This window comes from Pipistrellus kuhlii, unplaced genomic scaffold (genome assembly GCF_014108245.1).
Source record: "Pipistrellus kuhlii isolate mPipKuh1 unplaced genomic scaffold, mPipKuh1.p scaffold_m20_p_1, whole genome shotgun sequence".
In the NCBI taxonomy this organism is placed as follows: domain Eukaryota; kingdom Metazoa; phylum Chordata; class Mammalia; order Chiroptera; family Vespertilionidae; genus Pipistrellus; species Pipistrellus kuhlii.
Window position 1 is genome coordinate 195,620,134 of NW_023425404.1, and position 12,919 is coordinate 195,633,052.

A 12,919-nucleotide genomic window follows, 5' to 3' on the forward strand; every position below is an offset into this window, starting at 1 on the left:
CACTGTGAAATTGGCAAAAGTAGTGTTCCATGTCTTAACTTGCTTTATGGCTAGATAGAAGTATATTTTATTCTTTTTAACTTGTTCATGTTTCATTACGTACACTTTTTGTAGGCTTGCTATATTGACCATCTTTTTTTTTTTTTTTTTAATAATTAAGAGTAAAATTTTGAACAGGACCTAGAATAAAAACTAACTAAATGGGTGGAAAGGAACATTTTTAGGTGTTCAGAAGAAAGAGAGGCAAGTTTGAGAGAGAGCCTGCATGGGAACCATTTGAGGATCCCTGGCTGCAGATGGAGAAGAGGAGGGTCCTTCTCGTTTAACTTGCTCGGGTGGTCAGGGCCAGGTAATCAGGCAAGGTCCCAGGAGGTGATAGTATTTTCTCCTACTCCCATTTCTTATTCTACACTTGTATGAAAACAATTTTGTTCAGAGAGAAGAACAGAAACTCAAAGATTCCTGGTTTCAAAGACGTTGAAGAAGTTGGCACGGACCCTAGGGACCAAGCTCCTGAGGCCAGTGACCACACTGTAAGCATCTGCTATACACAATCAAATGGACCCTAATCAATTGGTGCATCAATAGAAAACACAAGTGGGAGTTTTATAGTCAAATACATTTTGGGAGATGGAAGGTGGGAGCTCATGCCTTGGACTCAGCATGATGCTAGTCCCCGAGAACAGAAATACCCAAAACTAAAGGCACAGACTTCCAGCTGTAAAATAAATGTCCTTGAATAGCATGTGCAGCATGAGGACCATATAACAGTGTGCTGCGTATCTGAAAGCTGCTGAGAGGGTACATCTTAAAATTGTCATCACAAGAAAAGAATGTGTAATGATGTGAGGTGGTAGGCATTAACTAGACTTATTGTGGCAGTTAGCAATCTATACAACTATCACACCAATATGTTGTACATCTGGAGCAATTGTGACATTATATGTCAACTACATTTCAATTTTGTTGTTGTTGTTGTTATTGTTGTTGTATGGCTATACCATAGTTTACTCTGTTTTTGGACATTTGTGGTGTTTATATTTATTGACAACTAGATACCTGGTGCACAAAAGTTGTGCACTCAGCGGTGGAGGATCCTTCAGCCTGGCCTGTGCCCTTTTGCAATCCAGGACCTCTTGAAGGATATCCACCTACCTGCTCCTTGTGGGGAGCAAGCCTAAACTGGCAAGGCTCCTGCCACCACCACTGAGCTCGCCAGACATGAGCCACAGCAGCTCTTCCCCTGCATTGAGCATCTGCCCCCTGGTGGTCAGTGAATGTCATAGCAACCAATCGTTCCTCCATTCAGTGGATTTGCATATTAGGGTTTTATTATATAGGATTATAAATAATAAACATTCTTCTTATCTTAGAACGTATCAGCCAATGTTTCTATAAGATGTATACCATAGTAATAATTGCCAGTTTCTGTGTATTCTTTAAAAAACATATTTTTATTGTCGATAATATTATAGATATCTTCCACTCTTCCCTCCCCCAATGCCTGCCCTTCCTCACAGCCAATACCCATTCCTCCAGGTCTTTACTACCCTATTACCTGTGTCCATGAACATATTTCAATTTTTAAAGATAACCAAAACAAATGAGGTACCTGCCCTGGTGGAGACTGCAATGGAGTGACACTATGTCTCACTCAGAATTTTTCGTTGGCAACATTAAAGCCACTGTCATGTCCATTTACCCAGCGTGGCTCATTCTATCATGTGCTGGCAGTGAACAGGCAATGGCTAACTCTGGGCTTCACCCTCGACAACCAGCCAGCCAAGTTCAGTCTCAGCCTTTTTAGTTGAATTTAGACACACCCTGAGCCCAGACTTGAGCTAACTGTTGTTTTATTGTTTTTTGTTTGTCTTTTTTTAACTTTTGAATCATAATTTTTTAAATATACAAAAGTAGAGTGAAAGGTATAATGGGCCACCATGTACCTAATCATCACTCAGTGTTTTCAGTTTTTCAACATTTTGCCAGTCTTGTTTCATCTCTCTGTCTCCACAATTTTTATTTGAGTTCTTCAAAGCAAATTCCAGATTACAAAGCCTTTTTAATCTATAAATAATTCACTATGCATTTCCAACAAATAAAAACATTTAAAAAAGAACACATTACTGCCATGACATTATTTCTAAAACAATACACAATAATTCCCTGAAATCATCTGGCATCTAGTCCATAGTTTCCTGATTGACTCAAAACTGCCCTTTTACAGTTTGTGTTTGAATCAAAATCTGGACAAAGTCTTCACAGGGCATCTAGGTGACATGTTTTCCTAAATCACTTATTAAAAATTAAATTTCTTGAGATCATTATAGGTTCACACACAGTTGTGAGGTTATTATAGAGAGACCTGTGTGCCCTTCAGCCAGTTAACCCTGAGGGTAGCATCTTGTAGTGTACAGTTTCATAGCAGAATATTAACAATTGATATTGTCATTGAGCCTATTTTTTTTTTTAATGTCAGTGGTCAAAACTCATAAAATAATAATGGTTAACTGAGAGTGTTATTTTCTCTCTTGTTTATTTCACTCATTCTCATTAAACTTTACTTCTCTGGAGGAAGAAAAACTATTTTTAAGAATACCTTGATGGGAGACCCCTGATACACACCTGCTTCATTGTGATCACATCAGCCATGTTATTTCCAAGGTACCTGGCCTGACAGAAACACACAGGCCAACAGGGTCAGCTGGCCTGGTTTCTCTGGTACCCCATTACTCCCTAGAAAATCACTCCTAGGAGAGGTGGTGCCCCTGTAGCTTTAGCGGACAATTGATTTACATCTAGTGATAAACCAACCTTTGGGCATCAGCCCTAAAGGTGAGTCAGGCTGTGAATCACTCTCCTTCTGGCCACCCTCCTGTTGGGGTCAATGACCTCTCCAAGCTCCAGGCAGCAGGTCACACCCATTCATTCCTAGTTTGTAGAAGGTCTTGCCTGGGATGCCCTGCTCTGTAAATGATCCTTCTTACAATTAATGTTTTTCAGCAGCAAAATAGAAATCCTGAGCTCTTTCGTGTGATCTCAGTATTTGCAGCTGTTTTTCAAAGAGATAACAGTCCTGCCCTCAGGGTTCCATCAATTGGGGGGGAGGAGGGGTGTGATTGTGGACTTGATATGGACATGTCAAGGGGGATGAATAAAAAAGATTTTTTTTAACCATCCTCTATGTACAAAGAACTGTGTACTTGCATGCATCCTGCCTTTAAATCCAGACATTTGGACTTATGCAATGAGATTTCTCTCTCCATTTTTATGATAAGGATACAGAGAATGTTTTCAAAAGCCCCCAGATGGAGAATACAAGTCAACATTCAAACTAGACTTCAGAGGACAAGATCTTTTGCTCTTCTAGAACTGTCTTTTCAGATACCTGTTGTGCCCTGACCTGGGAGGGTCATAGAAATGTTTTATGGGAACTTCTGAAGGAACTAAGAATTTGTGCCTTAAGAAAAGAAAAATTAAGAGAATATTAAGAATATTAAAAAGACTTTTCACTACTGAAAACTTATCTCTCATCACAATCATTCATAGCACCTATTACTGGTGTAACAAATATTGTTTTGAGCAAAGAGTGAAGATAAGAAATTTATGAAATGGAGTCACTTTGGCAATTCTATTCTTGTTCTAACTAGCCTGAAAACATAAACTTTTGAATTTTTCAGACTTGCTTCAATGCTGGATATACATCACAACTCCAGATAACCCTCTGGTTACCTCCTGAAGGATTCGTGTATTCAGGCCACTTGACATCCGTTATCCAGACCACTGGAAGTGACCAGACTTCTCGGCACCCATCCTGGACCAATCCAAGGGCTAAGAATGCAGGACTGATAATTCTCTAGGGTGCACTTTTTTTCTATAAGAACACTTATCTTTCTTCTTTGGAATACTTCTGGGTTATTGTCTAGCTGTGCTCCCAGTTTGCAAACTCTAAGACCCTTGAAAAATTTTTTATCATTTAGTTCTAGCCAAAGCCTTCAGACCCTTTTTCAAGTTTATTGGACAGTTTTTTTTTTTAATTTGGCTTTTAAATTAATTAGTTAATTCACTTGTGCTTATTTCACTTTAGTTTGTCTCTACCACTAGAACTAAGGAGAGAGCAGGTCTGTTCAGTTCTCCACAGGAGTGCCTGGAGCACAGTTGGCACTAAATATATACTTATTGCATGGATAAATTAATGCTTTGTGAAGATCAAGAAGCTAAAGTAAAATGTATGTGTCTGGGGTTTATGTGATGCTTAAAAATAATGAGATCCTCTTTTGCTACACGAGGAAGGAACATGGTAAGGGCTGCATAAAACTTGGCCCAAAACTACCTTTCCAACCTCATCTCCTGCTGCTGCATTATAAATATTATTCTCTTCACTCTTACTGGCTTCTTTTCTCCTCTCTGACTACCTAACTGTGAATCTGCCTCTGGGCATTTGCTCTCACCAGCTTCCCACTAGCATTCTCTCTCCCTCATAACTTTCTCTTTCTCAGTCATTCTCTCTCCTAAGAGCATTAGAATCCTGTGATCTTTTACCATCCCAATGAGGATCCTGATTTGCAACCACAGTTGAAAAACCACTGATATGTCTGGTGTCTGTGCAACTCAAAAAGCAGAGGGATGGAGGAATTTGAGATGTCCACAGCCATTATTAACGGCAATTTGTAATTCTTACCAGCTTACCAGAATTACCTCCCACTTCCTTCTCCCTGTGGGTCATGCTAGATGCCTCCCCACTCTGAAATCCTGTGTCCCCTCAATCTCTCCTTATTACATTTGATACTTGTAATATTTCATCTTATTTCTTAAGTTATTTTTTAGGTCAGCTCTTTTGTTTGTTTATTCAGATCCCTAGAGAGGAGGGCATTTGAAAAAATGCAAAGTAGCATAGACAGTCCAGAGCTTTTTTGGCTACACTCACCATGATCGGCTCCAGGGCTCCTGATTGCTGATTGAAAAGCATAGTGCTCTGGTAGTGACATGACCCCCAAATTATCCCTGCACTGACACCGAACACTCCCTCATCAGAAAGCACTAGAAAGTGAGAGTGGAGCAATAAAGTGAGCTCAGCATAACAAAGACAAAACTTTTGGGGAGCTGGTTCTGTCCTTCTTCTTTCTGCAGTTGTTGACACTTAGCTCTTTCAACAAACATTTTCAAAACATCAACTTAGTGAGCTGATGGGATGAGAAATAAAACCTCCTCTGTAGCAGCCTTGGCCTCAGGAAAGTTCTAGGCCACTTCCAAACACACATTAGTGGGCCAGGAACAAATTGAGAGATATTTGTAATTCCTCTTCGTGCTCATTCCATTTTCTTTTTTGTATGAATATCGTATTTTTCGGCATATAAGACGACTTTTGAACCGGAAAAAATGCCTGCTCAGATTGGCCAGAGTCAGAGAGGTGGTCTATTAAAAAAAGAACTGGTGTTGCCTAGGAAGTAGGGGGTAGTCTTATACAGTAAATATAGGCCTAAACCTATGTTTTAACTGTAAAATTAGAGGGTCGTCTTATACGCCGGAAAATATGGGGGGGGGGTGGGTGTGTGTGTGTGTGTGTGTGTGTGTGTGTGTGTATTACTAGGGAAACTGGCAGTTAGAAGGAGGCTACATGGAAACTGTCTACTTTTTGCTCAATTTTCTATACACGTAAAACAGCTTTAAAAAGTTTCAACAGATATGAGTTCTGGTCACCCAATTTATTTCAATTCTTATGAGAATATTCATTTTTTTATCCAGGGCCCATTAATAAGAACTATTAGAGAAATAAAAATTGTGATAGAGAAAAGACCCATCTAAAATTGTTAATAGTGAATGACACCAGATGTTAGACCTCGGTCCTTGAGTTTGGCTAAGAAAGAATTCAGAGCCAAATCTCAAATACATATGAAAGTTGATTTTGAAAGTCACAGAATTAGATAAAGTGAGCTGTGGAAGAAGTGAGTCAGCTAGTTTGCATGGACTCAGGAAGCAAGTTACAGAGGCAAAAGATGGGCCGTTGGAGCTTAGAAGAAAGAAAGGCAAAGAAAAAGTTACTAAGGGAAGGAGTGAGGAAAAGGCATGTGTTTGTTCCAGAGAAAATGCACTTGGAAAAAGAAGGGGGTGGGAAAAGGTATGGGCATGTGTATGTGTGTGTGTGTGTGTGTGTGTGTGTGTGTGTGTGTGTGTGTGTGTGTGTGTGTGTGTGAAAGAGAGAGAGAGAGAGAGACAGAGAGAGAGAGAGAGAGAAGAACTGGGTCCTTTCCAAACACTGGAATTTTAGAGAAGGATCTCAATAGAATATTCAACAGTTGTCCTGGTATGTCCTTTCAGGGTCATGATCTCTACTGATTGGTCAGCACTAGGGTGGGAGGTTATTAATCATTTCAGCTGGTCCTGAGGTGAGCCATGGTATCACTTCATCTGGTTTTTTGCTTTTCTGGGCCTGGAGCTAATACACAACTGAGGCCTAAATGTCATCTCTCATTTGACCAAAATTCTCTCTGTGGTCAACAGATTTGAAGCTTTGTCCTAACACTGATGCAGGCTAGAACCTCACTGTGCTGAGAGTTTTACACTTAAGGGAGTACTTGTGCAAGGGCTTGTGTGGGGGTGATAGGAAGCTATTCTCCAGCCCCTTTGATCCTCCTCTATGGGGATCTACCTCATGACTAAGGACATGCCATCTTAGAAAAGTCAGGGGAGAGTCCAAACCTTACTGTGAAGGATTATAGCCAGGAGGACACATTCTTCATTGCATTTCCAGAACTTTGGTCCAGGGCAAGCAACTTTTAAGTCTCATTTTTTTTCACCTGTAAATGGATGAAAGCTTCCTGCTGAGCCAAGTTGGTGCAAAGAGGAAATGGAGTAGCATATGAAAATCTCTAGAAATGTAACCAGGGCAAACAAACCCGACCTAATTTCACTGAAATAGTTTATGTGAAATTTGTATACTGTACCTGTACAAGTTTTTCCTAGTATTTCCTCCCTTTCCATCAGACAGCCTTCTTGGAGAGGTGCAGGCTATGCTCAGAGCCCTGTGAAGGTGGGATGCTTTGTGTGTCTTGTAGGTGCAGCATTCTCAGCTGAGACGCAGAAATTGACTACTTCCTGTGATAAGCAGGGAGAGGCCTGACAACAGGAGCTCCTGTGGAAGGATTGCTTGTCTCCCATTCCTCCAGTTCCAAAGAGAGGGAGCTGAGCACAATGTAGCAGGATGGCCAGGCCCTTCAGGGCCAGAGGACTGTCCAGACTCCAGAACTTGTGCTGCTTCAGGAAAGGAGAGTGTCAAGTGCCCAGGCTTACTCTCTCCCACCGATAGGCCACGGGGGTCAGTGTCCAAAAGTGTCAGAAAAGAATGTCCAGACCTCACCAGATACCAGCTCTAACATGAAAGCCTCTCTTGGGTGTGCATATTGTTGATATTTTGCATATAGGTTAAGAGATTTTAAAACTTCTGGAAGCCAATGCATGTATGGGCACCTAGTTAAAAAGTCTTCTTTGAGATAAAATTGTTGATTTATTGAAATCAATTTCCAAATGCTACCTTACCTAGGATAAATATTGTATTAGTTATATTTATTTTTAACATTTTCATAAGGCATTTTTACATGTCCTAAGATTATTTGATCTATTTATTTACATTTAGACATTATAAAATATATTTTATACAGAACATTCAAACACAGAGGTTTATTTTTTGTTTCATTTTATTTCATTTTTAAAGAGAAGTAACATGATAGCGGATGACAACTTCTCATTTGAGAGACCTTTCCAGGAATCTGCCTTCCAAATCTGCTAAGTCACTTTGCCAATTTGATTCCCCCTCTGCTAATGAGGATTAACTTTCAGCAGAGTTCTGCAGCCCCACTTCCCACCCATTGAGGTTAGGACCAAATATAAAAGTGATTTAGAAAGATTAGAGTTCCATTAAAATGTAAGAAACATTTGTTGCAATAAGTTCATTACTCTTGTTTTTGAGAAAAATTAGTTCTTAAGGCCAGAAAAATCTAATGTCAAATGCTCAAAATAGAAAAGGCAAGCCAGTGATAAAAGCATGAGTTTTTCACAGTCACTTTTAATAGGTATAAGTGGATGTGTGTTTGTTGCTTTGTTGAAAATTCAGAGATGTACCCACAATTTGCTTTAAAAAATCTTCCAGAGACTTCTATACCAGCTTCCTCTGTTGTCTCAATGCACTGAGCAGAGGTGCTGGAACTGAGGTATCCCTGCAAGCCTTTGACCACTCCCTCATGCCAGGCTATCTAGTAGACCAGTTGTCTAAGGTCTAATTCTTATAAAACCCTCATTCCACAAGTTTCCCTGATTGAACTGACTGGTGTGTGTATGTGTGTGTGTGTGTGTGTCCATACTTGTCACTTACTAGCCTAACTCTGACTCAGAGGCCATCTCTTCAACATTTGGCACAGTGAAGCCCACACCCCTATCTCCCTGATTGCTCCTCAGTGAACAGGCTCTGTGAACATGATGGTGTGGTTGACCACAATGAACACATGCTGTGGAGATTACAAGAAGTGCTCACTGTGGTTTTCCTGGTCTGAATCAGAGGGCCATCTTTCAGGATCTACTCTTTCCTTGTACAATGACCTCAATCAAAACTCTTAGGCCTGTGAGAACAAGAGAGGCCTAGAGAAAGTGGGCGAGAGTGATAGCTATAACTTACAGCTCCAAGGATGAATCCTTTCCCCATCAGCTCCCGTGGCAGCTGCAGCATGCAATAAACTCAGTAGTTAGGAGTTCTAAGTCAAGTGCTTACCTGCCCCCACCACAGGACACGTGCTCACTTCACCTCTCTGAGCCTTGAGCTCCCTTCCTGCCGATTAAAGATAGCTAAGCATATTCAGTCCATGGAGTTGTGGAAATGATCATCTTTCATGAATAATAAAATTATTCATGGAAGACATAAGGCATATTATAAATAAAATGTAATACACATGCAATCAAAGTCCAATTAGGGAAGCAGAAATTCTATGGGGAGTATGGAATCAGAGTTTATAAGAATTAAACTTTAGCCCAGTTGGTGTGGCTCAGTGGTTGAGTCTCAGTCTATGAACCAGGAGGTCATGGTTCAATTCCCAGTCAGGGCACATGCCAGGGTTGTGGGCTCAATTCCCAGAATGGGGCTTGCAGAAGGCAGCTGATCAATGATTTCCTTCATCATTGATGTTTCTATCTCTCTCCCTCTTCCTTCCTTTCTGAAATCAATAAAAAATATATATTTAAAAAAAAGAATTGGACTTTAGACAATTGGTCTACACCAGCAAGCCCTGGCATGGGTGAGCAAGCTGGAGCTTGCCAGAGAATCTTGGAGCCAACACACCTAGTGGCTACATTGGGACTGCAAAGGACACTAGTCTGTTGTATAAGCCTCAGGATGCTCCTTAGCTTTTCATAGATACACTCTACTTTATGCATTTGCAGCTATATATATATTGTTTAATTGGATAATTGAATGACAGAGATGGAAGCTAAAATAAGAATTTAGGGAAGAGTACATTCCAAATAATCCAGATATTTTATCATGAATCCTACATAGCATTGCCTCATTTTGTATTTACCACAATCTTAGACAATAAGTATTTATATTCACATTTTAAAGCTGAAGAAAGAAGCTCAGGCAAGTTAATTTACTTTCTGAGTATGTATCTCATGTAACAGAATCTCTTATTAATTCTAGTTTTGAATGCTTTATTTACCAAAAGAGACCATACAGATAATTTTAAAACTGTATTACTATACTACCCTCAGAGTTATGGGTGCATCTATTGGATAACATCTCCATATCCCATTCCCAGGAAGGTGCCTCATGTAGAGGAGATGATCAACATATTTGCTGATGAATGATTCTAAGTGGGGGCCCTATTTGGCCTATTGTTTGTTCTGTAAGTGTCCTTGGTGCTCTGAATTCTATTTGCAGAGATGAAACCTGGAATGGAATGTATCTGACCAGTTTCTAAACTGAGCTTAGGTCTGTATGACCTAAAATGTGGGCCATCTGCCTATAAAAGCTAAACCAGAACACATTGCTCTGATGATATGGTGTGTTTGCCTAAACTTTTGTTTTGTTTTGTTGTGCTGTGTTATGTTTTGGAAAAATGCATGACCTTTTCACACATAAGAGCACATTACTGTTATGTGGCTGGTGTCAATATTTATTCCTAAAGGCTTATATAGGCAATAAATATTTGGAATTCTGCCCCCAAAGGAGAAAATTTCCCAAATTTTTTCTAAATAAATAGGGAATGGGCTGCCTGCAAATCTGAGTACAGTCTGTTTTCTGATTCAGTGAAGAGGCAAAGGTGTTTTGGCACTTATCTTCATAATTTCATTTTATTTCTCCAATTTAGATATGTGTGTACACACACACACACACACTGCTCCAGGGCTTAATATAAATATTTTAAAAGTAGAAGCTGTATTCAGATTTATTTAAGAGGTTAAAACCTTATTAGAGAAAATACAGAAGCAAATGTAAATGATTAACCACACATATAAAGCAAGCAGGCACCAGTAGCAAGATTGGCTATAGATCATGTCAGATTTAAGACGAGCAAATGAATGTGAACAAGTCCCAAAAACATAATGAAGAAATAGAAATATACTATTCATCCAAGTTAAACCTCTTTGTCTTGGAAATATTAGTTAGTAACTTAAGCTAACTTAGAAACGGTAAGTACATTATGAGGAGAGAAGGACATGTGGCTGCTGGGTCCTCCAGCAGGCAGACAGTGAGATAGATTGAAGAGTGCAAGTGATGTTTTGGGAGATAAGACCTATAAAAGGCAAAGGAGACAGGAGAAAGATTGGACAGGAAAAGTTTTCAGACTGGTGCTGGTCAGCCTCTGTGAAAGTGAATGGGAAGAACCAAAACTGGGCAGGAGACTCTGGGAAGAATAATTTCTTTTTCTTTTTCTTTTTTTTAATATATATTTTATTGATTTTTCACAGAGAGAAAGAGAGAGAGATAGAGAGTTAGAAACATCGATGAGAGAGAGTCATCAATCAGCTGCCTCTTGCACACCCCCTACTGGGGATGTGCCCGCAACCAAGGTACATGCCCTTGACTGGAATCGAACCCAGGACCTTTCAGTCCGCAGGCCAACGCTCTATCCACTGAGCCAAACTGGTCCCAGCTGGGCAGAATAATTTCAATGCAACACCGAGATCAGTGTTTGATGAAATAACTGAGTATGGAAGACTAGCCAAGTTTTCATATTAAATTAACCTTCACAGAGGCTTACCAGGAAGTGTGATCCAGACCTACTTCCTGAGTGGCCTGAGCCCTGAGAACCATTCCTTACTTTGACCAGGTTTACTGGATAGTCACACCTAAGCAAGGCACTGCTGAGAGCCCCTAACTGGATCACTCAAGGTCTATACATATTACCCACTCCAGTGGACACCAACAGCCACACTAAGCACAGCTAATCCAGGTTAATGACCCTGGACTAGATGGTGACTCCTCCTTTCTCCTGCTTGATCATAGACTCAGGATGTAGCTCAATGGGACTCTTGAGCATTGTTATCACACAACCTCCATATCATCAGGGATTGCTTTAGCTGCAGAAAGCCACCTTGTCCTACGTCAAGCAACAAGTCACCCACATCCGGTGATTGATTAATGTGGAAATGTAAAGGCTTGGTCATCTTGGTCTGACTTGGGATGAGTCTGAAGGGCCATTCCAGCCCCCAGCTTTCATGAAGCCAGCCACATTGGCCCAACATAAGCTGTGTGGTAACTCCACTTCTCTCTCTCTGCCCAATGTTGCTTCTCCTGTCTCCCCTTCAAAAGCACTGATCTCGAGGTCACTAGTCCTTAGTAAATATCCTGCACTTTAACCTCTGTCTCTGTCTCAGAGTCTGCTTCCTGAGGACCCAATCTGCAGCCAATTCTTTCTATAAATGAGCAATCCATCTTGGGTAGGATTATAACTTAATTGAAAGTAGCTTTCCCCTGCCAGGATATGTTTTAAATATTATTCTTTTCAAAGCAGATAATGATGCCTGTCATAAGAAGGGTTTGTTCTGCCAGAGTAAGGAAAAATGAGAACTACAGCTCCTGGGAAAGGGGGTAGCAAAAGCCACACTTGGCTTCACCAGAAGGTTGGAACCTGCTCTCTACTGAGGATATTGGAGGGACTGAAATTCTGAGCAGTATGGCTGACAAGCAAGTACTAGCAGGAGCAGGGGCAGGTACAGATGCAAAAACAAAGCTCACAAGAGATGGGAACCAAATGCAAACTTGATGCACACCATCATGGAACATGAGTGAGAGCTACAGCAGGGTTTTAAAAGCTAGTAATAACTTAAATCAAAAAGTCTTGGTTGATTTCTACATTTAGTCTCCTTTTATGTCCCCAGATTAGCATAACAATCTTCTATTTTAGTAGTCATGGCACAGTTGTAATTGTCTCTTTACTCATTTGTTTGTTTGTTTGTTGTTTGTTAGGCCACGATGAAAGTCCTTCCATAGGCAAGGTAGAAACTTGTAGGTCCAGAAGCACTGGCAAAGAAAGAGGAAGATTATTCAGTGAAGTTCAGTCAGCCACAGAAACGTGTCCTCCATTCACATTGCCACCACTCATTGCCAGCATGCTTCCCCACCAATGTCCCTTGAGCAGAAAGCATCCTCAGGTTAGAAGGAAAAGTTCTTCTGTCAGGTTCTCTCTCAATCAAGTGGCCTGCACTGCTAAGGCATTGCTATCTTGAGTATGGCAGCTCTTTACAATTACCCATGCAACAATCTTCCCCATGTGACCTCCTCCCAGCAACACATAAAAGCATGGACCAGACTTACCACCCTGATGGGTTCTAGCATCAACTAGAAACTATTTGAAAAGCCAGCTGTCACTCCAACTCTTGGTGAGAAGGCTGGCTTTGGGTCTCATAGCTTTCATTTTGCCCACCTCAGCAA